The sequence below is a fragment of the Mobula birostris genome, chromosome 14 (assembly GCF_030028105.1).
Source record: "Mobula birostris isolate sMobBir1 chromosome 14, sMobBir1.hap1, whole genome shotgun sequence".
Classification (NCBI taxonomy): Eukaryota; Metazoa; Chordata; class Chondrichthyes; order Myliobatiformes; family Myliobatidae; genus Mobula; species Mobula birostris.
Genome location: NC_092383.1, coordinates 81,658,661 through 81,681,367, shown reverse-complemented (window position 1 = coordinate 81,681,367; position 22,707 = coordinate 81,658,661). Strand labels below are relative to the sequence as shown.

General features: G+C 39.9%; 1 protein-coding gene across 1 annotated transcript in view; it reads left to right on the top strand.

The window, feature by feature from the left end:
* Window positions 1-22,707, top strand: part of tmcc2 (transmembrane and coiled-coil domain family 2) — a 155,246-nt gene that overhangs the window by 51,433 nt on the left and 81,106 nt on the right. The gene's annotated exons all lie outside the window — the stretch shown is intronic.

The window sequence follows — 22,707 nt, the reverse complement described above, 5'->3', positions numbered from 1 at the left end:
AGACTGTCTTCCCTGTTTGTGCCTCTCTTACTCTCTTAAATCTTGTATAATTCTGTCAGATCACCCCTTAGTCTGCTTTACTTGAGGGAAAATGAGCTCACCCTGTCCAATCTCTCCTCATAACTTAAGTATCCCAATTTTCTGGTGAATTGCATCTGCACCCTCTCCAGTGCAAGCACACACAGCCAGCGGAATCAAAAGAGGGATTATTATCCTAAGAGAGAAACTGCAATTGAGCGAATTTCAGAGGGATTTGGGGGTGTTCTACGACATGAGTCGCAAACTGCAAGTTGCCAGCTCCAATGAGTAGTTAAGGAGGCAAATTTCATTTTTGCTTTCATTGCAAAAGGACTGGAGTTCAGAAATGTGGAGGTTTAGCTGCAATTGTGAGGTGAGGCCTCACCTAGGATACTGCGTACAGTTTTGGTCCCCTTACGAAATAAAGTAATATTGGAAGTAGTGCAAAGGAGATTCATCGGGCTAATTCCTGGGGTTAGAGTATTGTCCTATTGAGAGAATCTAAATAGTTTGGGATTATATTTCTGGAGACTGGGGAATGAGCGGTGTCCCAATTCAAATATGAGATTCTAAGGAGGCGTGACAGGGTTGATGTTGGGGGTAGAAATTTCTTCCTGTAGAGACTGGTGAACCTCTGGAATTGTCTGCCTTGGGGAGTGCTGGAAGTTATTACCATTTGAAGTACAGCTGGGCAAATATTTGATAAAATTGAGGAATAGATGTCTTTTGAGAGGCGGTGGTACAGAAGAGGAGATGAAGCTAGCTTAAAGCAGTTCTGATCATGCTAAATGGTGGAAGGTAGACAGCCGAAGTCTCTTATTTTCTTGTGCTCTGTTAATCAGGCCTATTGGGTTGTTCTCTGAAGTGCACAGGCAATTTCATTTAGTTGTGATTGGAGCTAGTTTGGAAGCTTTGAAGTAATTGCACAATATTTTATTGTACCTCAAGACCAAATTCAGCTATACATGTAGAAAACATTTCATGTTGGTAATAGATTCTTAAATAAAAAATATTGTTTGGTGTACAATCCAAGGTACTAGCTATCATTAGTTCTATCAGTGACAAATTATTTTGGAACCACATGATGATGGTTTTCTGACTTATTTATTGCAGCACTGCAGATGACTGACAATAAGTTGGATGTGGCATTCTGCATTCCGGTTGAATGCCTCTGCCTCACAATCCAAGCTATTTTTGCACATAATGTTATAGCCTATTTTAATGTTTACACAGACCACCAGGGAATACAAATTTAACACTCTGAGAATCTTTTCTAAGCAAATTTTTGATTTTTGTGTCATTTACTGTATTGATCTTGTTTTTGAATGCATTTTCACCATAATGAAGACATGGGATCCATTTTTAATGAAAAATATCCATCAATCATTACACAATGTTACTTTGTTCTGTTAAGCATTTTGCTCTTGATGTGTCTTTACATGCTGTGATCCCAATTACACAACCTTTTGTCAAAAAATTATTCTGCCTCAATTGAGTGCTTGTTTAGTAGCCAACAAGACCATGATCTGAATCTGACTGCAGATATATTTCCCTGTCAAGAAATTACCATTCTGAACTACTGTCTGTCGTCCCTTCCACATTTTTGTCCTCTTCTCCTTCATGATTAAGGCTTGATGTTTGTGATGTTTTTGTCTTCACTTTTTTCCCTTGTAGTCTTACCTGCTTTTTAATACCTATCTGAATCTCCACATGTTATGAGGAGCCTGGATAGTGAGCTGTGAGAGATTCTTCCTTTTGTGACTGCAGACAACCATTATTGACCCTACTAAAACTAAGTTTAGCTGTAGAGTCTGCTGCTCTGCTTTCAGGAATGGGGTGCTAGAGCAGATTTAGGGTACTTTTGGTCATGCAAAATGCTGTAAATCCTGATTACATGCAAACTGCAACTTGACAGTAAATACACTTTTGTGGGAAATGTACAAGTGAAATTTATCTTGGACTGTTCTTGTTTTTCTAATGGAAAAAAAATATAACTTTTTTCCCTGATTATTTTTCAGCATGAATCGTGTCTTTCCTCTTCACACGTATTTGTAATGCTGACTTATTTTATTAGTTATAAAGCATTTCAAGACATGTTGAGATTCTGAAAGGCACTGTAGGATTTTTTTCGTCATTTTATAACTTCACATGGCAATAGTTGACCAAGTGCATCATGCCAAGCATTTTACAGGCATCCTTGGATGAATGGAAATGAACTTGTACCTTATTTTGTGTATTATCTGATGCATTGTGCTTCTGGCGCCTTGTATGTATATCCTGGGTTTTTTGAACAAAATGTAATTTGATGTTAGCTGGAATCCAGTGTATTTTGAGTCTTCAGTGTAAGTACACTAGTAATTTGAACATGTTGCTGTTTGGGGAACATTAGATACTACACCCTTAGATGAAGAACCATTGGAACAAAAGATAAGAAAGTAGTCACTGCTTAAATTAACATTTGAATTTGTTATTTATTGATGGTTTCAGAAGAAAGCAATCTACATTGTTGTGCATTTCATAAGAGGAAACACCTGTTAATCGCTGACAAAGCGCAGATGGGCTTAAGCGTTTTTATTCCTTCTCTGTAAATTCGACATGCAGTTTTCAACAAGAACACCGCAGATTGACCTAGAAACCCATCATGTTTGCTTACATCTAGTGGACAGTGTCACTGCATGGCCTACTGAAAAAGAATCCAGTGCTTTCCCAGTGTTTATCATGAATAAACTCTTCTTGGGCTGCAAGCAGGGTACAGGTATTGGTTACAACTGACGTTTTGATGACAAACTCTGCCATCATATTCTGGGCAGGATGATGCCTGGGCATGTCTAGTCTGGTGGTATTTATACCCCTGTTGTCCATCCCTCCTGATTGGTTAGTCTTCAAACAGTCCGGTTTCTACTGTCCCACCTTGTTTACTGTCAAATTGCAGTTCTTACTTAGAGTAAGACCTTCATCTTTGTTAAAATTCTTTTTCTCTAGTTTTATTTCGTTGCCTTCCTGCACTATACGGTCCCAAAAGTCATTGGTGCAACACAGTAGTTTTGTGCTGTCGAAGTCAATCCTGTGGCTATTGTGAGTGCAGTTCTGCTACTGCCAATTTCTCTGGGTAACTCAAATAGATACATCTCTTATGCTCCTTGATGCGAGTTTCTGGCCGATATAAACTGCTCTGCATTCACAGGGAATCCTGTAAACGCCAGTACACCCGTACACCTGCTCATTAATACAAATATCTAATCAGCCAATCATGTGGCAACAATGGAATTATTAAAAGCATGCAAACATGGTCAAGAGATTCAGTTGTTGTCCAGACGGAATATCAAAATGGGGAAGAAATGTGATCCAAATTACTTTGACCATGGAATGATTGTGGTTTGAGTACCTCAGAAATTGTTGATCTCCTTGGGTTTTCATATACAACAGTCTCTAGGGTTTACAGAAAATGGTATGAGAAATTTTTAAAAAAACATCTAGTCAGTAGCAGTTTAGTGGGTGAAAATGGTTTGTTAACGAGAGAGGCCAGACTGGTTCAAGCTGACAGGAAAGTAACAGTAACTTAAATAAGCACATGTTACAACAGTAGTATGATGATGAGTATTTCTGAATGCACAACATGTTGATCCTTGAACCCCACAGCAGAAGAAGACCACACTGGGTTCCACTGCTGTACCTAATAAAGTGACCACTGAGTGTCTAACTCTTGATACCTGCTGACAAGTGATGAGGTTTAAGCAGAAATAAGGTTTCAGCAGAGATTATGTGATTATTTTGAGTTATAGTTCAGTTCTAACTTTAATTTTGTGTGGAGCACAGGATATTATCTGAACGAAATATAATGCTATGCAACTGTGTTGGATAAAACTAGTGGGTGATGATTGGTTGATGTTACTTGCAGAGAGATTTGAGAATTAGCTGGCTCTTGTAATCTACTTTATGAATTGTCTTTTGTCAAGGCCACTCAGCACTTTCTCTACACAGCTTTGCATTATGATGAGTCACTTAATTTAGAAGAATATTGTTTGAATGTCTGATGTAGTTTCATTGCAATTGTTTTTGTAACATTGATATATTGGAGGAATTACAATTAGACTTTCTTCTTGGATTAAGTACTTCTCATTTCATACAATCCAAATATTCATATAACATGAATTATGAAATAATATGAATTGCATGATCTTAATATAATAAACACTGATCTTCAGTATTGATATTAATTTCAATTTTTCCCTCTCACAACTGCAGAAATTCTCTTTTTCAATAAGTGGGCATTCATTCTTATTTTGTTCAGGCTTTGTCAACATTCTGTTTGACTTTTTGAAAAAAAACATTGCTCAGTTCAAGTCAAAATTTTTCAAAACTGCAATAAAATGCTTTTTTTTCTGAGAATAACCTGTTCACTGATGCTCAGTTTGGACGTTGCCAGTATGATTTCCAGATCGTGTTACAGCCACGCATACAATGTTTAGTGTGTTACTTCATGAGAATGACTGCCTTCATATCAAGGCATTATTTGTTTGTGTTTGAAAAGATGATTCTGATATGATTATAGCCATCAGCAGCCATTGTGGCATGTCAATATTTGACTCTGCTACCACCGTTCTCACCAAAGCAGAACTAAATCTTCTTTTAATTCTGTTTACTCCACTCAATATTGGGAAATAAACCCTATCCTCGTTATACATGAGGGGTACGTTCCTCGAAGTTGACGCATAATGTGAAATCGCATAATGTGAATAATTATTTAAATGGAGAAAATAGGGATGCGTTTCAGAGGGCTTCCTAAATACGTTTTATCTGTAATTTATTCACATTTTCATACCAATACGACACAAAAGCAGTACTACAAGACATTTGTATTATATTTAATCAATTTAAGGTAATATTCAATGTAATAAATCATAGAAAGTTAACATCCTCTAGTGTACAGTACTGTATCACAGTGTCCTGGATACAACAAAAACTAAAAATCTTCATAGCATCCTTGATGTTGTGTAGGCCAACTTGCCCTGCTTCAACAGCAGCAGCAGCAACACCTGTGTTTACATGCCAATGTGGAAAACTGCCAAGTGATGTTGTGTACACAGTGATAGATTTGGATCCCAGGCAACTACTGGTAAGGGTACAGCATTTGAGGGCAAAATAACCAGGTGTCCCATTTCTGTATGTTCAGTGTCTGTCAATACTTTGGGCTTTCAGATTCATGGCTGTCTGAGGGCAGAAGTGTGGGTGTGGGGGGGTGTTGGGGTGCTTTCAGGAGGAGAAGAGTTGAATGGCTATGATGAGTTAAGAATGTCAGCCCTGACATCAGTGAGACTTGATCAAGTGTGATGTGAAGAACTCAGTAAAAATGAAGACAGTGGTACTGAGAGTGATAGAATCAGAGAATAATACTGCATGGAAACTGGTCCTTTGGCCAACCAACTCTTTATGCTCATCCTACATTAACTCTTTTTTATTCTCCTCGCATTCTAATTAACTCCCTCTAAATTCTACCACTTGCTGACAAAGCAGAGGTTATGTAATAGTGGCTCATTAACCTATCAATCCGCATGTTTGGGTTGTGGGCGGTACCTGGAGCATTCAGGTCGAAACTCACATGCGGTTACAGGGAGAATGTGGGAACTCTACACAGACAGCTCCCAAGTCAGAATTGATGCAGGTGCTGTCTGCATTCTCTAAGGCACCGGCTCCTGTAACTGCCCATTGTACTGCCCTGAACTGGGAGGTGTCTCCATTGTGGTATTATTGAATGAGGACTACTCATGATAGAAACATAGAAACATAGAAAATAGGTGCAGGAGTAGGCCATTCGGCCCTTCAAGCCTGCACCGCCATTTATTATGATCATGGCTGATCATCCAACTCAGAACCCTGCCCCAGCCTTCCCTCCATACCCCCTGATCCCCGTAGCCACAAGGGCGATATCTAACTCCCTCTTAAATATAGCCAATGAACTGGCCTCAACTGTTTCCTGTGGCAGAGAATTCCACAGATTCACCACTCTCTGTGTGAAGAAGTTTTTCCTAATCTCGGTCCTAAAAGGCTTCCCCTTTATCCTCAAACTGTGACCCCTCGTTCTGGACTTCCCCAACATCGGGAACAATCTTCCTGCATCTAGCCTGTCCAATCCCTTTAGGATTTTATACGTTTCAATCAGATGCCCCCTCAATCTTCTAAATTCCAACGAGTACAAGCCCAGTTCATCCAGTCTTTCTTCATATGAAAGTCCTGCCATCCCAGGAATCAATCTGGTGAACCTTCTTTGTACTCCCTCTATGGCAAGGATGTCTTTCCTCAGATTAGGGGACCAAAACTGCACACAATACTCCAGGTGTGGTCTCACCAAGGCCTTGTACAACTGCAGTAGTACCTCCCTGCTCCTGTACTCGAATCCTCTCGCTATAAATGCCAGCATACCATTTGCCTTTTTCACCGCCTGCTGTACCTGCATGCCCACTTTCAATGACTGGTGTATAATGACACCCAGGTCTCGTTGCACCTCCCCTTTTCCTAATCGGCCATCATTCAGATAATAATCTGTTTTCCTATTTTTGCCACCAAAGTGGATAACTTCACATTTATCCACATTAAATTGCATCTGCCATGAATTTGCCCACTCACCCAACCTATCCAAGTCACTCTGCATCCTCCTCACAGCTAACACTGCCACCCAGCTTCGTGTCATCCGCAAACTTGGAGATGCTGCATTTAATTCCCTCATCCAAGTCATTAATATATATTGTAAACAACTGGGGTCCCAGCACTGAGCCTTGCGGTACCCCACTAGTCACTGCCTGCCATTCTGAAAAGGTCCCGTTTATTCCCACTCTTTGCTTCCTGTCTGCTAACCAATTCTCTATCCACATCAATACCTTACCCCCAATACCGTGTGCTTTAAGTTTGCACACTAATCTCCTGTGTGGGACCTTGTCAAAAGCCTTTTGAAAATCCAAATATACCACATCCACTGGTTCTCCCCTATCCACTCTACTAGTTACATCATTGGATGCACTCATTGTCCCTGCTGAAAAAATTACTCTAGGTAGGTTCTCCAATCCCGCCATCTTCACTTACCTTCATTAATAACCTTCCTGTCATCATAAATCAACTGTTGATTAGATGCGTTTCTTTTCTGATTGTATGTCCACTGACGGCAGTCCATGTCTGTGCACTGCAAAACCTGGAGAGTATGAAGTTGATGACTGGTGGGTGGCAAATGATGGTCATGCCACTTCAGTATCAGACAACTGGCATCTGCAGTGAAATATGTTCATAATCTCACTTTCATACTCAGTGGCATTCATCAGCGTTGAATTCTTTGCCAATATCATGGAACTGAGCAGACCAGCCATACGTATACCATGAAAAAGCAAACTGGTTATTCTGTGATAATTCTGTTTTCTACTGCAAAGCTTTTCCAACATCTGAGGCCTGAGATAGTGTGATAGAATACTCTACTTTTTTTGAGTGCACTTCCATCAGCTGTTGTGAAACACGATGCCATCAGACAAAGAAGTTCACTTGAAGGGCATTCACCAGAAAACATGGTATGTATTCTGCACAGACATTGTGGGGACGGCAGGAGGTGGGGAAAGGTGCAGAATTGCAGTGTGGAAGATTTAAGTAAGTTTGAAGCAATGCCATGGCTTTGAGTCCATTTGGTACTGTGATTGGACCTTTTGGTGAATCTATTGTTTAGGATCCCAGTTTGCTTATCCTTATTTCACAGATGTATTATGGTATATGGTTGTTGGTACTGTTCCAACTTTGACATAGTGGAAGCTGTGCCACAGAACCCCCTTGTGACTTGTACTGTCTGGAAGGGAGAGTTAACAAGCACACAGGAACCCCACTATCCATACATACTCCACTGGGCAACCTCAACCTTGGAGAAGTATTTTCTATTCATCATTATCAGTGGGTGAAAATCTTGAAATATCTGACCTTGCAACACACATGGATGGCTCATAGCAGCACTGGAGTTGGTGCCCAGCCAAGTTTTATTTCCTGAAATGACAACTTTTCTTGGTTCTTTGGTCATTGCTATATTAACAATTCTGGGAACCTGCTGAACATGCATTTTACATCACATTTTTCTATATAACGATTAATGATTGCATTAAGAAAACACTTAATTAGCTGTGGAATGTTAAATGGTGCAATACAAATGCTTGTTTGTCTTTTAATAAAAAAATCAATCTTGTACAATAGAAGTTTGCACATGACTGGAAGAATGCAATTCCACATTAATATGCTGGGCATTATTTTTATGGTGTAGTGGAGATATTTTGTAAGGGTTATTGCAGGACATTTTAATCTATACTGTTACGTACCCCGTAACTGGGTTGCCAAACCAGCAGAAATGGACCACTTAGTTGGAGTCTGGATTACTGGAACTAAGAAAGTTTTATTAAAGAGATAAGTAACACAGTACTCTAATAGTAAGGATATAAATGCAACAGGTTAGCACGGATGAAACACACATGTACACAGAACTAGGATAATAGGATCAATCAAGCTCTATCGCAATCTGGGGGTAAAATGATCAGTCTCAAGTGACACAGCGTTCAGTTTAGTTCAGTTCGCAGTAATCGCTGTTGTGCCGTGGGAGAGAGAGAGAGAGAGAGCGAATGATGATATTCAAATCGGATTCAAACAGACCTTTGATATTCCTTGCAGTTAGCTTTCGGGCGAGCCCTTTGTAATGTTTTCTGAGGTCACCGACTGTGACCCCCCCCCCCCCCCCCCGTTCCGGATACGATCGTTCTTCTGCGGTGAACCTGGCACCCAGGCAAGGGCGGACACACACACCAGGTTCCCACCGATCGTACCTTTCCACCCTATGCGTCTATGGTCGGTCCCGCGACCAGACCTCCAAAACTTCCACCAACTTGTGGGGGGGGGGCACAACGCACTTCCAGGGTCTCGTTATCTCGTGGTGTCGTGGTGTGTCTCTTGCCTTAGCGAACCTGTTCCTTTTATCCCCCTGCTGGGGTATCGCCTGTCCATCAAACTTCAAACAGCTCAGGTTCAAAGCAACCGGTCTGACAATACTCGGAACTGTGTCTCTTTTTGTTAATCTCTCTCGTCTCTCATATTAGCATTTTGAATGTTTCCCCATTGTCTCTTTTATCGGCATCAATCTTCTGATAACTTGGTCTTTTGTCACAATACCTAAAATTTATTTTCTTGACTCTGAAATGGATAGTTTGCACATAAATTGCCCTAGTTGACCACAGGGTAATTTGTTATTGTAGATCTTGATGTTGTATTGCCTTTTACTGTAAGTCCTTTGAAAGTGCTATCATCTGTTATTTTTAGGAAGATAAGATATGTAAGCAATGAGGTTTTAAATATATTAATTTTGACTGCATTTTCATCCCTCGTCAGTTGTAAAAATTTTAAGGATATAACAGCACAATTTATATCAGTTTGTAATTGTCTGTTATATCCTACAGCTGTTATTTGTGAAATGGCTGGGGGAGATTTGTGATTTTGCTTGTCACAGAGAGAGGGTTTTGTTTTCTGAGTTTGTTCAAGTATTGGAGTCTATTAAACATGACGGTAAAAGTTAATTGTATTTTAATTAATGGTGCTTAAAAAAAACTGAGAAGATTTGACCCTGATAGTTGGCTTACCTGGCATATCCAGAACTCAGACTGAATTCTCCTCTCAAAAAGAGATGAACAGAGTTATCCTCAATGTCCTTTTTGTTTTCTTTCCTCAGTTCTTGTAGTTGTGTTCTACAGAGTGTTTTGTCTCAGTACCAACTGCATGATTGAACACAGTTTGGGTTTCATGAGTCTTACTGATAGGAGAAGGTGCTAAGAGCATTCAGGTAAGATTTTTTTTAATCAAGAAAAGTTTAAATGAACAAGACTGCAAAAAAATCAGATGGTGGAAATATTTAAATTAAACAGACTACTTAGGCAGCATTTGTGAAGAAAGACAAATAAGTTAGCTTTTCTGGTTGATATAATTTCATTAGGACAGTGTGATGAGCAGATTAGAATATTAACTTTTTATCTCTAAAAGTGTACATACTTCATAGCAGATTGTTTCAAAATAGCAAATAGACCTAGAGACACTGCTTAATTAAACTTTCCTTCCTTATTGTGCCGTTACCATGCCTGAGACTGTAAAACTGACTGCAGACATAGAAACAAGGTGTGAATTTTGATAATACTTAAGATTGAGTAAATTTGTAATTACAGTTTAACTCCTTATCTGGCATGCTGTTCAGTGCAATCAAAGTGCTATGTGACCAAGTTCTGTCTACTCGTCTTTGTCTTGTTCAGTCTTTTTAAAAGCACTATCAGTTTTGGTTTAGAAATTTATTTAGTACTTGTGTTTGTTGTTGGGGAGTGGGTTCCAAGTCTGAGCTTTTTGTTGAACTATTTCTGAACCGTACTCCAAAAATACTGATTGTTTTTAATTTCAATACCCAACTCATAAATTTATCAACTAATGGAAATAGTTTATTTTCATCTAGCCAGTCAATTCCACTTGTTATTTTCTACCCTATAGATGCAAGGGTATGTAATACTACTACTTTAGCCATGTTATATATTTAATTTAACTCATTGGCTCTAGCTATCATTATGCAAAATTTACCCATATAGTTTTTTTTTGGTCAGGCCTGTAAATCCTCCTGCAGACGGGGTGCTCTGAGCTGCTCACTGTGTAACAGATAGGAATTAGCCAGCTGTTTCTACAGCCCTAGCACAAGATCTACTTTGCACTTTGTATCTTGATCAATATCCACATAGGAGCAAGAATGAAAAATTAAATATTTATTTAAAAGGATGACAATAAAAAATGTCACGGTACATGGGTTTTTTGCTGCTTGATGTATGAAACAATGAAACACAAAAGATTGGCATGCAGCTTCTACAAGCAATTCAGAAGGCGAATATGTTGATTGTTATTACAAATGGAGTTTTAAAGTTGACATGCTGTACAGGCAATTCTTTTATTATGGAAGTTTAGGTAAGAGAAATTTGACCTTACAGAATTCACAAATCACTACCAAAAGTTCTGGGGTATTAAATAAAAGTTTGCTCTTGTGAGATTTAAGAGGTGGAAAATTAAATAAATGATATTCTTGCAGCTTGGATTTCTTGATACAGATGATGCAGATTTTCATTACAGAAAATCAAAATATGGACTATTTTCTAGGAAGGCAAGCCCCCAGTAATGTGGGGTCTTGTTAGTAACTTTGCCGAAAATGACATCTGGAATGATGCATTCAGATTTGGTTTGATCTTCCCGTTTAAGGAACTTGCATGCTAGTATGGGAGAGAAGATGCATAGGGCTGATTCCTGCTTTGAAGGTGTTGAATTCGAAAATAATGTTCAACAGAAGAATGAGAGGTGATTTTTATTGAAACATAAAAGATTGGCATGGATGAATGCTGAGATGATTTCATTCACCTAATAGGATTAATTGGAACAATTGGTTGCCCATGCAAGGCGGGTGTTGAAAAATTCCTTCTCTAGGGGTTATGACTCTTCAGAATCTCTTTCCAAGAAAGCTCCTCCCCAAAGAGCAATTCAAGTCATTGAATGAAACCTATTTGAACCACAAGGGAAAAGCAAGTAATGGTGAAATCACAGATTTGTTTTGAGTTCCATACTGATAAGACTTCATCTCATTGAATAACAGAACAAGGCTGAGTGGTTTTTGACTTCCCGTTCATTGTGTTCTTTTTCAGCAAAAGACTTGCAAATGTATTTTCACCACATTGTTTCAATGCATTGCGATTGAGTATTTATGTAGTCTACTGAAACCAAAAGAAATTATTGGGTAGGTTATTGGTAGAGAAACACAATGTCCTCAGCTTAAATTGTTCTGAAGCTATATCCACTGAGTTATCCATTTGCTGCCTCTATTCAGTCTTTCATTTTACATTTTTTCCTTTTGGCTCACTTCCCACTATCAGAGTTAGTGTAATCTGATTATAATTACTTTTGCATGTTCCCATTATATGTATGCACTTTATATCCAATCACTGTTAAATCTGGGCATCCAAATAAGGAATGGTTAAATCCTCTTACTGGGCAGAAAATGTCATCAGCTTTTTAAAAAAAAGTGGAAAAACTTGGACCTCAACAGTGACAATTGTCAGTGCCTTGGATTTTGAAAAACCATAAAGGTTGTTCTTAGAAATTGAGGGGTAGTAAGGCTTGTTATACTCTCTCAGCTGAGATGAAGGGCCAGATCATTAATGCCATATCTGTCATCATCATCCCCCTCCTCAGTCAAGGTTGCAAAGAAGAGAGAAAAGCTGCTTTTGTTAAATGATTATTTTGGGATTGTGTAATTTCTTATGGAAGCAGATGAATGTCACTTCAATTTACCACAAATAGTGGAATGCCCTCTATAAACTGAAACTTGGTCCTCTACTCCCTTTTTCTGTTCAGTCTATTGATTAATCCTAAGTGGTTATGGATGACTTTTTGAAGCTATTTGCAATGTCTTTCCTGTTCTGAGGAAGAATATTAGCACATCTCTTGACACCAATTTCAGTTCTGGTATGGTAATACCTGAGGCAAGAACAAAAGGGTGGCACCATCATTAAGGACCCCCATCACGCAGCTCATACCTTGTTCTCATTGCTGCCTTCAGGAAGGAGGTACAAGAGCCTGAAGGCACAGACTCAAATGATATAGGGACAGTTTTTTATTTTCCCCTGTGCCATCTGATTTGTGAATGGACATTGAACCCATGAACACTAGCTCACTACTTTTTTATTTTTGCACAACTTGTTTAATTTATCTCTTTTCCCCCCTCCCCTTATATAAGTATGTGAGGGGGGAAAAATGGCTTGAAAGCATGTGGAAAGAAAAAAAGAAATCTCTTGAGGTTTTCAGCGAGTAAGGAAAATGAATGAAGGAAATGCTACCAATGATAAGTTGCAGTTACTGGCTGTCAGTTCATTGCAGCTTGAGGATTGGACACTTGCCTGGAGATTTAAGTCAGTGACAAGCCAGTTGTGTTTGTTGCTGACTTTGGGACTCATTTATGATTCATAGCAGGTGCATTCCACAGTGAGTACTTGACTAAGGTAGCCAAATATTTATGATGAAGGCCCTGTGCTACAGCTGGGCCTTCAGTATATTAACTTCATGTGGGGGTTTCGAACAAGCTCTGTGCATGAAACTCACAGCAAAAAACTGATAAATGACTGTTAGTAAGAGTAGCTGACTTTCAGAAGCTGGAGTATTTCTGATGTGCAGGCATATTTTTAATGCTTTGGAAGTTATTTTATTTATAAAGCTATTTAAATATGTTGAAATTATTGGGGAAAAGAATGATAAATCCTAAAGCATTTGAAGATATTGATTTAAGCTCAACAGTTTAAAAAAAGATCTTACCACGCTAACACTTAGTCCCTAACAACATTCAAACCATTCAGGATAAAACTGCTGTATGGAGCAGTTTCCCACTGTAAATGATGTGGAATTATTGCAACTGCAACTGACCTCAACTTTGAGGAGTGCAATGCTGGAGTATTGTTGTAGAATCACCGACAAAGAGCCATTAATAAGATTGAGCTATCGAACATTCAAGCGAGTGTGTTCAGGAATCCTACAATTACTGGCACTTAATATGGGGATATGCTTACAGTTTGACATGGAATTTTTGATATTCTTCATAGAATTTGACTGTTGTACAACAATGTGCAGGTTCCTGGAGGTAACAAGGTCAAGGACATGATGCCCTGGGAGAGTAGAATGAAAAGAGATGATCAAGGAACCTTGATTTTGTTGTAAAGGCTGTTATCAAAAAGGACGAATACTCTAAACTGAGGCTTATTGCATGCTGCTACATTTCATCTCTGTCAGGACTTTTCCTCTAGGTAAATGAACCTGGAGCATCTTGTATAATTGATGGTTAGGCATGAAGATGTTGACTGCTCTTAATCTGTGTATGGAAGTGGTGTAAAGTATTTTGGCAAAACAAATGTAACAAAATATATACATGAGAAGAGGAAACACATCCCCAGTGTATTGCTGAAATCCAGATGCTGAGTATCTGCGATTATTGTCATGTGTTTACATAGAAACTGAGATCCTAGGACCTCCTGAATTTTTTTTGATCCATTTTGGTATCTTTAATATTTTCAGCATAAAATAGTAATTTGAAGATGTAGATAGTTCCTTGATGGTGATCATATTTGATTTTATTCTTCAATGTATTAATGATATGTAAGAAAGCAGGATTAATGATTATTTATGAAGCAATTCAATTAAGCTATTTGACAGATTTCATTCAGCTGAGTTTTGTGACAAATTACTTTTTTACCTAGAACATATTGTAGCACGGGAACAGGCTTTATGGCCCACTTAACTTATCCCTTATGCTGACACAATGTCCATATCCCTTTATTCTGCTCATATTTGTGTGCCTATCTAAACATCTCATAAAAGTCCCTAATGTGCAGAACAATAAAGGCCCAAGAGGGAATTGAAATATTTGGAATGTATGGGTAAAACAATAACAGTAAAACTAACTGGGTGGTGGAGAGAGAGAAATGGCACAGTAGACAGAGCTTTAGCATGTCAGTTTTTTAAAAAATGTATTCATTGTTAGAGCATTTCCTGACACTTAGGAACTCAATGGTTTGTTACAGTTTTGTAACAAATTTCTATTCTCATATGGAAATGGTACATTTGTTTAAGGTTAAAATAGCAGTTTTCTATGTGGTGCAGTGGTGTCTAGTGTCAAGCTGGACCTTGACAACAGTTCCCAGCTCAAAGCTACCAACTTGGTTGAATAATAATGTATTTGTGCTCAGGACTGCAAGAAAGTATTCCTTTCTAGTTGGTTTGTTCCAGAGATGATGAAGACTGCCCTGTGGCAGTGTGCTTCTGGCACGGATAAGCCTGAGAAGCAGTTGTTGATTAGTGTGAGTGAATACGGCTTGTCAGAAGAATTGAATATCAGAATTGGATACTGAGAGCAGTAAAACTAACTGAGTCAGGCCATTGTTTGAGCATTGTTTAATCACTCAGCAGTGTGCTCTGCAGAGCTTGCAGATAACCCATAAGGCACTGAAATTAATATCTGGTTAAAATGATTTTAATACAGCTATGAAGTCCAGCAATAGTTTCTCAACTCTATTGTCTTTTTTTTATTCTTCTCTGTACCTTGCTACTACTAGTCTCCCACAATTCCCTCTTCCCCACATTGCTACTTGTTACTTTTGAATCTGCAAATTCCTTATTTAACACTCCTTCATAGGTTTTGACAGTCCTCTTAATCATTGCTAAATGGACACTCCCTTGTTTTTAATATGTACAATAAGTGAGTATTGATTGCTTCAGCGATTGGGAATCTCACAGACAAGTCTAATCATGTCAGTGTCTGTACACTGAAACTTTTGCTTAGTGGCATAGTGAGTGGGAATGTCAGTTGATCTTGTTTCACTGCAAGTTTATTTACACTTGTTTACTCATTGTAGTACACAATCTTGTTGTGGTCAGCTTAAATCAGAAATAAAAGTGACAATGTATGACTTAGAGTCACACATTGCCATTTTTTTACTTACAGCACAGTTGCGTAGTGGTTAGTACAACAGTTTACAGTACCAGCAACCTGGGTTCAATTCCCACTACTGTCTGTAAGGAGTTCTTCCTGTGAATGTGTGGGTTTCCTCCAGGTACTGTGGTTTCCTCCCACAGTCCAAAGCCATACTGGTTGGTATGTTAATTGGTCATTGTAAATTGCCCCGTGATTAGCTTAGGTTAAATCAGGGCATTGCTGGGTGGTGTGGATCAAAAGACATATTCTGCACTGTATCTCCATAAAAGAATAAACAAATAAATGTAGATCTTACCGCCAATAGCTGCCAGTAGAGTTCAGCAATGGGCTTTTATGCACAGGATCTGATGAATTGATATCAATGATAAATTGTAATCTGCAGGAACACTGCCAACATTGGATTACAGAAATTTTTTGGCAACCTCACCTTTCAAAATTGTGTTTCTTTGTCAATTCAAGCCAGGTCCTGCAATAGAAAATGGAAAAATTAAACAAACATATCCAAAATATAAACAGTGCAATTGTAATATCAGTTTAGCTACTCATTTAAGTCAAAAGCAAAAGTTGTGTAGAAAAGAGACCCTTACTACACAACATCAATTGTGCTAGGAAGTTTGCTTTTCCTCCAGTCTGATCTCACAATAACTATAAAAACAATATCAGTTGATCAGTTTTTATTGTGTTTAATGATGGAAAGATGATTAAGCCACCATGCTGTACTTTGGGCAAAGGAGTATGTGAACTTGTCTCAAACAAAGTTCAGTCATGACTTTGTGTGACAAATTATACTTTATTGTCGCCAAACAATTGATACTAGAACGTACAATCATCACAGCGATATTTGATTCTGTGCTTCCCGCTCCCTGGATTACAAATTGATAGTAAATATTAAAAATTTAAATTATAAATCATAAATAGAAAATAGAAAAATGGAAGGTAAAGTAGTATTAAAAAAAAAACGAGAGGCAGGTCCGGATATTTGGAGGGTACGGCCCAGATCTGGGTCAGGATCCGTTCAGCAGTCTTATCACAGTTGGAAAGAAGCTGTTCCCAAATCTGGCCATATGAGTCTCCAAGCTCCTGAGCCTTCTCCCGGAAGGAAGAGAGACGAAAAGTGTGATGGCTGGGTGGGTCATGTCCTTGATTATCCTGGCAGCACTGCTCCGACAGCATAGTGCGTCCAAGGACAGAAGATTGGTTTGTGTGATGTGCCGCGATCTTCTGCAGCTTCTTACGGTCTTGGACAGGACAACTTCCATATCAGGTTGTGATGCACCCTATAAGAATGCTTTCTACGGTGCATCTATAAAAATTAGTGAGGGTTTTAGGGGATAGGCCAAATTTCATCAGTTTTCTCAGGAAGTGGGCTTTGGTGGGCCTTCTTGGCAGTGGACTCTGCTTGGTTGGACCAAGTCAGGTGATTTGTGATATTGACCCCAAGGAACTTAAAGCTTTTGACCTGTTCCACTTGCGCACCACCGATGCAAATTGGGGCATGCGGTCCGTTACTCCTTCTGAAGTCAACAACCAATTCCTTCGTCTTGCTGATGTTGAGGGATAGGTTATTGTCTTCACACCATGCCACCAGGTTCTTAATTTCCTCGCTGTACTCAAACTCATCGTTACCGGAGATACGACCTACAATTGTTGTGTCATCAGCAAACTTATATATTGAGTTTGATAGAAACTTGGCTACACAATCATGGGTGTACAGTGAGTACAGCAGGGGGCTGGGTACACAACCTTGTGGGGCACTGGTGCTCAGAGTGATTGTAGAGCAGAGCTTGTCCCCTATTTTTGCAGCCTGAATCCTGTCTGAAAGGAAGTTGAAGATCCAGCTGCAGATCTGAGTGCTAAGGCCCAGGTTCCGGAGCTTGGGAATCAGTTTATTTGGAATGATGGTATTAAAGGCAGAGCCTCAGGATAGCACTTCCTGAATGTGATGCTGTGCACTGAGACATCATTTTTGATTATGAGCTTCTACCTCCAATTCAGATCCCAATTCAACAACCTCTGAAATGGGATCAAAAATAACAAACTGATTAACGCTGCTAGATAAGTTATCTCAGCTGTACTGAGGTGCACACAGCTCTGGCAGAGAGAAATAGTTCCCTAAGGTCTTTGCCATTTACCCTTTATGCAGTCAGTCCCTCCTGCCTGATAAGGGCATGGTTTTGAAGGAAGTTAGTATGGCTGCAGAGTGCGGGTGAAAAGATGATCTTCATGCTAAGCTCATATGACTGAAATCCGAAGTTTGCTTGTATTGTTAATGCTTTGTAAACATGTAAGAGTTAACCTTGTGACAAATTGGATAAGTCTTACTGAAGTCTTGCAGCTTTTGTATTTTGGCTTCCTTTGTGCGCATGAAAGACACGGGATGTCATCTAAGCATAGAGAAATGATGTTTGCAGGCTTGGTAAAACATACTCACAACCCAAATTGGTAGGTGTTATAGGCTAAGGATTTTATTGTATCTAGAGAAATTAAAAATTGAAGAGCAGGTTCACTCTGTGCTTCTGCCTGAACCTCACAAATTCTACAACCAGAATTAACATGAGGAATCAAAGAGAGTTTCCTTTTCCCTTTGGGATTAAGTTGCATAGTCCTGCAATGCATCTTTGGCAGAGGTTACTGCAGGGCATTTGTTCCTTTTTATTCTTGGCTTGCTGAGCCTATTAGCTTTTGTGTTTCAGATAGATATGCAGGTTTAACAATAAGCCCTCTGTTCCAGGGAATTAGGGTAGTATTGAATAGGTTCCTGTTAGTGAGTGCAGAGGAAGCCATTTCCAGGGCCTTCAAGGTTTTGTGCATCACGATCCACAGAAATGGTTTATCTACAGGTATGTTTGTTAGGAATGTTGATTAGAGATTAAGAAGTTGGGGTTGAAAATCTAAAATGTGTTGCACTTTGTAATTTAAGATAAGTTTATTGTTGTTAGTTAACTGCAAGTAACTATCACTTTCCCTTGAAATGTGAAAGATGCATTGTTATTTCTGTAAAATCCGAGTATTGTCTGCGTAATTATTTTTCAAAAGGGTGGTAGGGGGAAATGACAGAGCAATTGGTCATTACATGTGGCATGAATTTTGTATCATGAGTAGCCAAGTGCATTCAAGGGAAGTCTGTTTATTGTTCATAGATTCTAGGTTAAAGGATCAGGAAGTGTATTCATACCAATCCACTGAATTTAACAGTCATAAAATTGTCATTAGCCTTATCCTTTTGAAAATGACCTTAAAAGGATTAGATTGGGGCACTTTATTGATGAATAATAAGGTTTTGGCTAGGTTTGCAACAAGGAGAGTAAACCTGTCTGATTTTTGGCATCAAGGAACATAAAATTCCCAGTCTACTTCCACCGAACTCTATTTGAGGATTCGTTTCAGGGTGGAATTGTTCTTAATGCAATACTGATTTCAGGGTGTATATACCCATGGAATTAATAGCAGCAAGGTTCTAACAGTGGATTCATATAGTTAGCTATATATTCTTGTTATTCCACAATTTGGTAACATCACTGTGACATTAGATATACCTGAACATATTTTGTTTTATAGATTTTAAGAATGTCTACTATTTGGCTGTCCCACTAGTTAGCATTATATTGCACGATACCCACCTGTTATTTTGTCTTGGTGCAAGTGAACATCTTGTGATGATTTTTTCTATCCAACTCATGACAACTCAAGGCTGAGATCACAAATGGTAAATACTCTATGTGGACCTGTTTTATTTCCCTCCATTGCAAGTGTGGCCCCAATACTTCCGGGCAGCCTCTTTGCAGAGGGAAGAGTTGAGATATGAAACTAGACAGGTGGGTTTTCAAAAAGATGGATTTTATCATGGGTGTGTTACGTACCCCGTAACTGGGTTGCCAAACCAGCAGAAATGGAACGCTTGTTGGAGTCTGGATTACTAGGAACTAATAAAATTTTATTAAAGAAATAAGTAATACAGTACACTAATCATAAGGATATAAATGTAACAGGTCAGCAATGATAATACACACACATATACACAGAACTAGGGTAATTGGAATCAACCAAGCTCTATCGCAGTCTAGGGGTAAAATGATCAGTCTTAAGTGAAGTAGAGTTCAGTTCAGTTTAGTGCAGTTCGCAGTAATCGCTGTTGTCGTACCGTTGGGGGGAGAGAGAGAGAGAGAGATGCAATTTGGTTTCAGGCAGACCTTTTGATGTCTTCGCAGTTGGTTTTGGGCAGACCTTTTGACGTCTTCTAATCCCGCTGTGGTCACTGACTGTGACCCCTCCGTTCCGGATACGATTGTTCTTTCACGGTGAACCCGGCACTCAGGCAAGGGCGGACACACACCCCAGGTTCCCACCGATCATACCTTTACACCCTGTGAGCCTCTGGTCGGTTCCCGCGAACCAGTCCTCCAAACTCCCACCAACTTGTGGGGGCACACTGCTCTTTCTAGGGTCTCGTGGTGTGTCTCGTGCCTTAGCAAACCTGCTCCTTTTATCCCCCTGCTGGGGTATCACCTGTCCATCAAACTTCAAACAGTTCAGGTTCAAGGCAACCGGTCTGTCAATATCTGAATTGTGTTTCTTTCCCGTTAATCCCTCTCTTCTCTCTTATAGCATTTTGAATGTTTCTCCATTGTCTTTCTTATCTCATTAGCATCATCCGTCCGGTACCTCTGCTGGGCATCACACATGACACCCCCACCCTTAAAAGGATTTTTACCGGGGTAAAAATTATGGGCATGAATGCACATTTTTAGACACACACTAATATACAGGTAGTCAATATTTGGCTAATACAGAGAACTTTAAGTTTTAACACCTTGACAGACAGTCAGCAATCACATTGTCCGTTCCTTTTATATGTTTTATCTTAATATCAAATTCCTGTAAGACCAGGCTCCAACTTAGTAAGCGTTTGTTTTTATCCTTCATTGTGGCCAAAAACACGAATGGATTGTGATCAGTGTAAACCATCAGTGGTTTCCGTGCCGGACTAATATAAACCTCAAAATGTTGTAATGCTAGTATGATTGCCAGTAATTCCTTCTCCACAGTGGAATAATTTCTCTAATGGACATTAAACTTCTTTGAAAAATAAGCCACTGGGTGATCGATCTCCTCTTTGTCTGTCTGCAACAGCACTGCCCCGGCCGCTTCGTCGCTAGCATCTGTTGCTAGGGAGAAGGGTTTTGAAAAGTCAGACGCATTCAGTACAGGGTGGTGACACAGAATCGCCTTCAGACTCTCGAAGGCTTGTTGACAAAGGTCGTTCCACACAAACTTCGCATTCTTCGGCAAGAGCTTAGTAAGAGGGAGGGTAATATCCGCAAAGTTTTTGCAAGACTTCTGATAGTACCCCACCAGCCCCAAGAACCTTCTCAGGGCTCTCTTGTCCGTCGGGATGGGAACTTCAGAGATAGCCTGCATGGGTGCCAGCTGCCCCTGTCCTACCACATATCCCAGATAAGTGACCTTAGCGTGGCCGAACTGACTTTTTGTGAGGTTCTCTGTCAGGTTGGCTTCAGACAGCCGTTTAAACAGTTCCTCTACTGCCACAATGTGCTCCTCCCACGTGTCACTCCAGACCACTAAATCATTAATATACGCTTCTGAGTTTTTTAACCCTTTTATCACTGAATTAATCATTCTCTGGAAGGTTCCTGGGGCATTTTTCATGCCAAAAGGTAAAACATTATACTCGTATAACCCGGATGGAGTGACAAATGCTGAGATTTCTCTAGCCCGGTTGGTTAAAGGAATGCACCAGTACCCTTTTAGCAAATCGGTCTTTGTGATGTACTTCTCCCCACTTTATCGATGCAATCGTCTATCCTTGGGATGGGGTAAGCATCAGTTTTTGTGATGGCGTTCACCTTTTTGTAATCTGTACAGAATCGTATGCTCCCATCGACTTTCGGGACAACCACACAGGGAGACGCCCATTCCGATTTGGATGGCCTCATAATACCTGTGGCTAGCATGTGTTCAATTTCTTTCTCCACTAGCTTGCTCTTCTCCAAGTGCATCCTATAGGGGTGTTGTTTAATAGGCTGGTCTGATGTGACAACAACATCATGTACCATTCCCTTGCATTGCCTCGGGACATCCGGACATACAACTGCATGCCGGTTAATTAGCTTTATCAGCGGCTCGCTCTGTTCGGGGGTTAAGTGAGAGACCTCATCAGCAAAGTTGGCCAAAACAATAGAGTTCTCCAATCTGGTCGGCACCATATTTATCTTTTCAAGGTGGGTTTCCCCCTTATCATTTGGCACCCCAGCCTCATTAATTTTCGTGATTACACCAACTAGATCTGCTTTCTGATTGTGGTAAGCTTTTAACATATTAATGTGTACTAATTGGGTTGGCTTATGCCTGTCTGGTGTCGATAACATAATTCAAAGAGTCTATCTTTTTAATCACTTTGTATGGACCGTGGAATCTCGCCTGAAGGGGGTTGGTTACCACTGGAAACAGAACTAAGACCCGATCGCCCACTTGAAATACTTGTTCGCGGGCACATCTATCATACCACAGTTTCATTTTAGTTTGGGAGTGTCGTAGATTTTCTTTGGCAAGGTCACAGATCCTTTTAAGCCTCTCACAAAGTTTTAAAACGTAGTCAATCACATTGACTTGTACTGCTGGACTGGACGATTGCTCTTTCAGTAAGGTCAGGGGTCTTCTGGGCCGATGATCGAAGACGAGCTCGAATGGGCTGAACCCCAATGACTCCTGAACCGTGACCCTTACGGCAAATAACAGAAGAGGCGAGGCATCATCCCAGTCCCTAGTGTTCTCTTGACAATAAATTTTAATCATGGTCCTTAATGTTGCGTGGAGTCTTTCCAACGCCCTTTGGGACTCTGGGTGGTACGCGGAGGCCAAAATCTGCTTTGCTCCCATCTCATCCAATATCCGTCGGAATGTGTGAGATGTGAGGACACTCCCCTGATCTGACTGGATTTCCCTGGGCAGCCCCACCGTAGTGAAGAATTTCACAAGCGCCTGTACCTCTGCGGGAGCCTTGACGCTTGCCAGGAGCACAGCCTCCGGAAACCTGGTGGCGGCGCACATCATAGTCATCACATACTCTCGCCCACTCGCAGTTCTGGGCAGGGGACCGACAAAATCCACAATTATTCGGG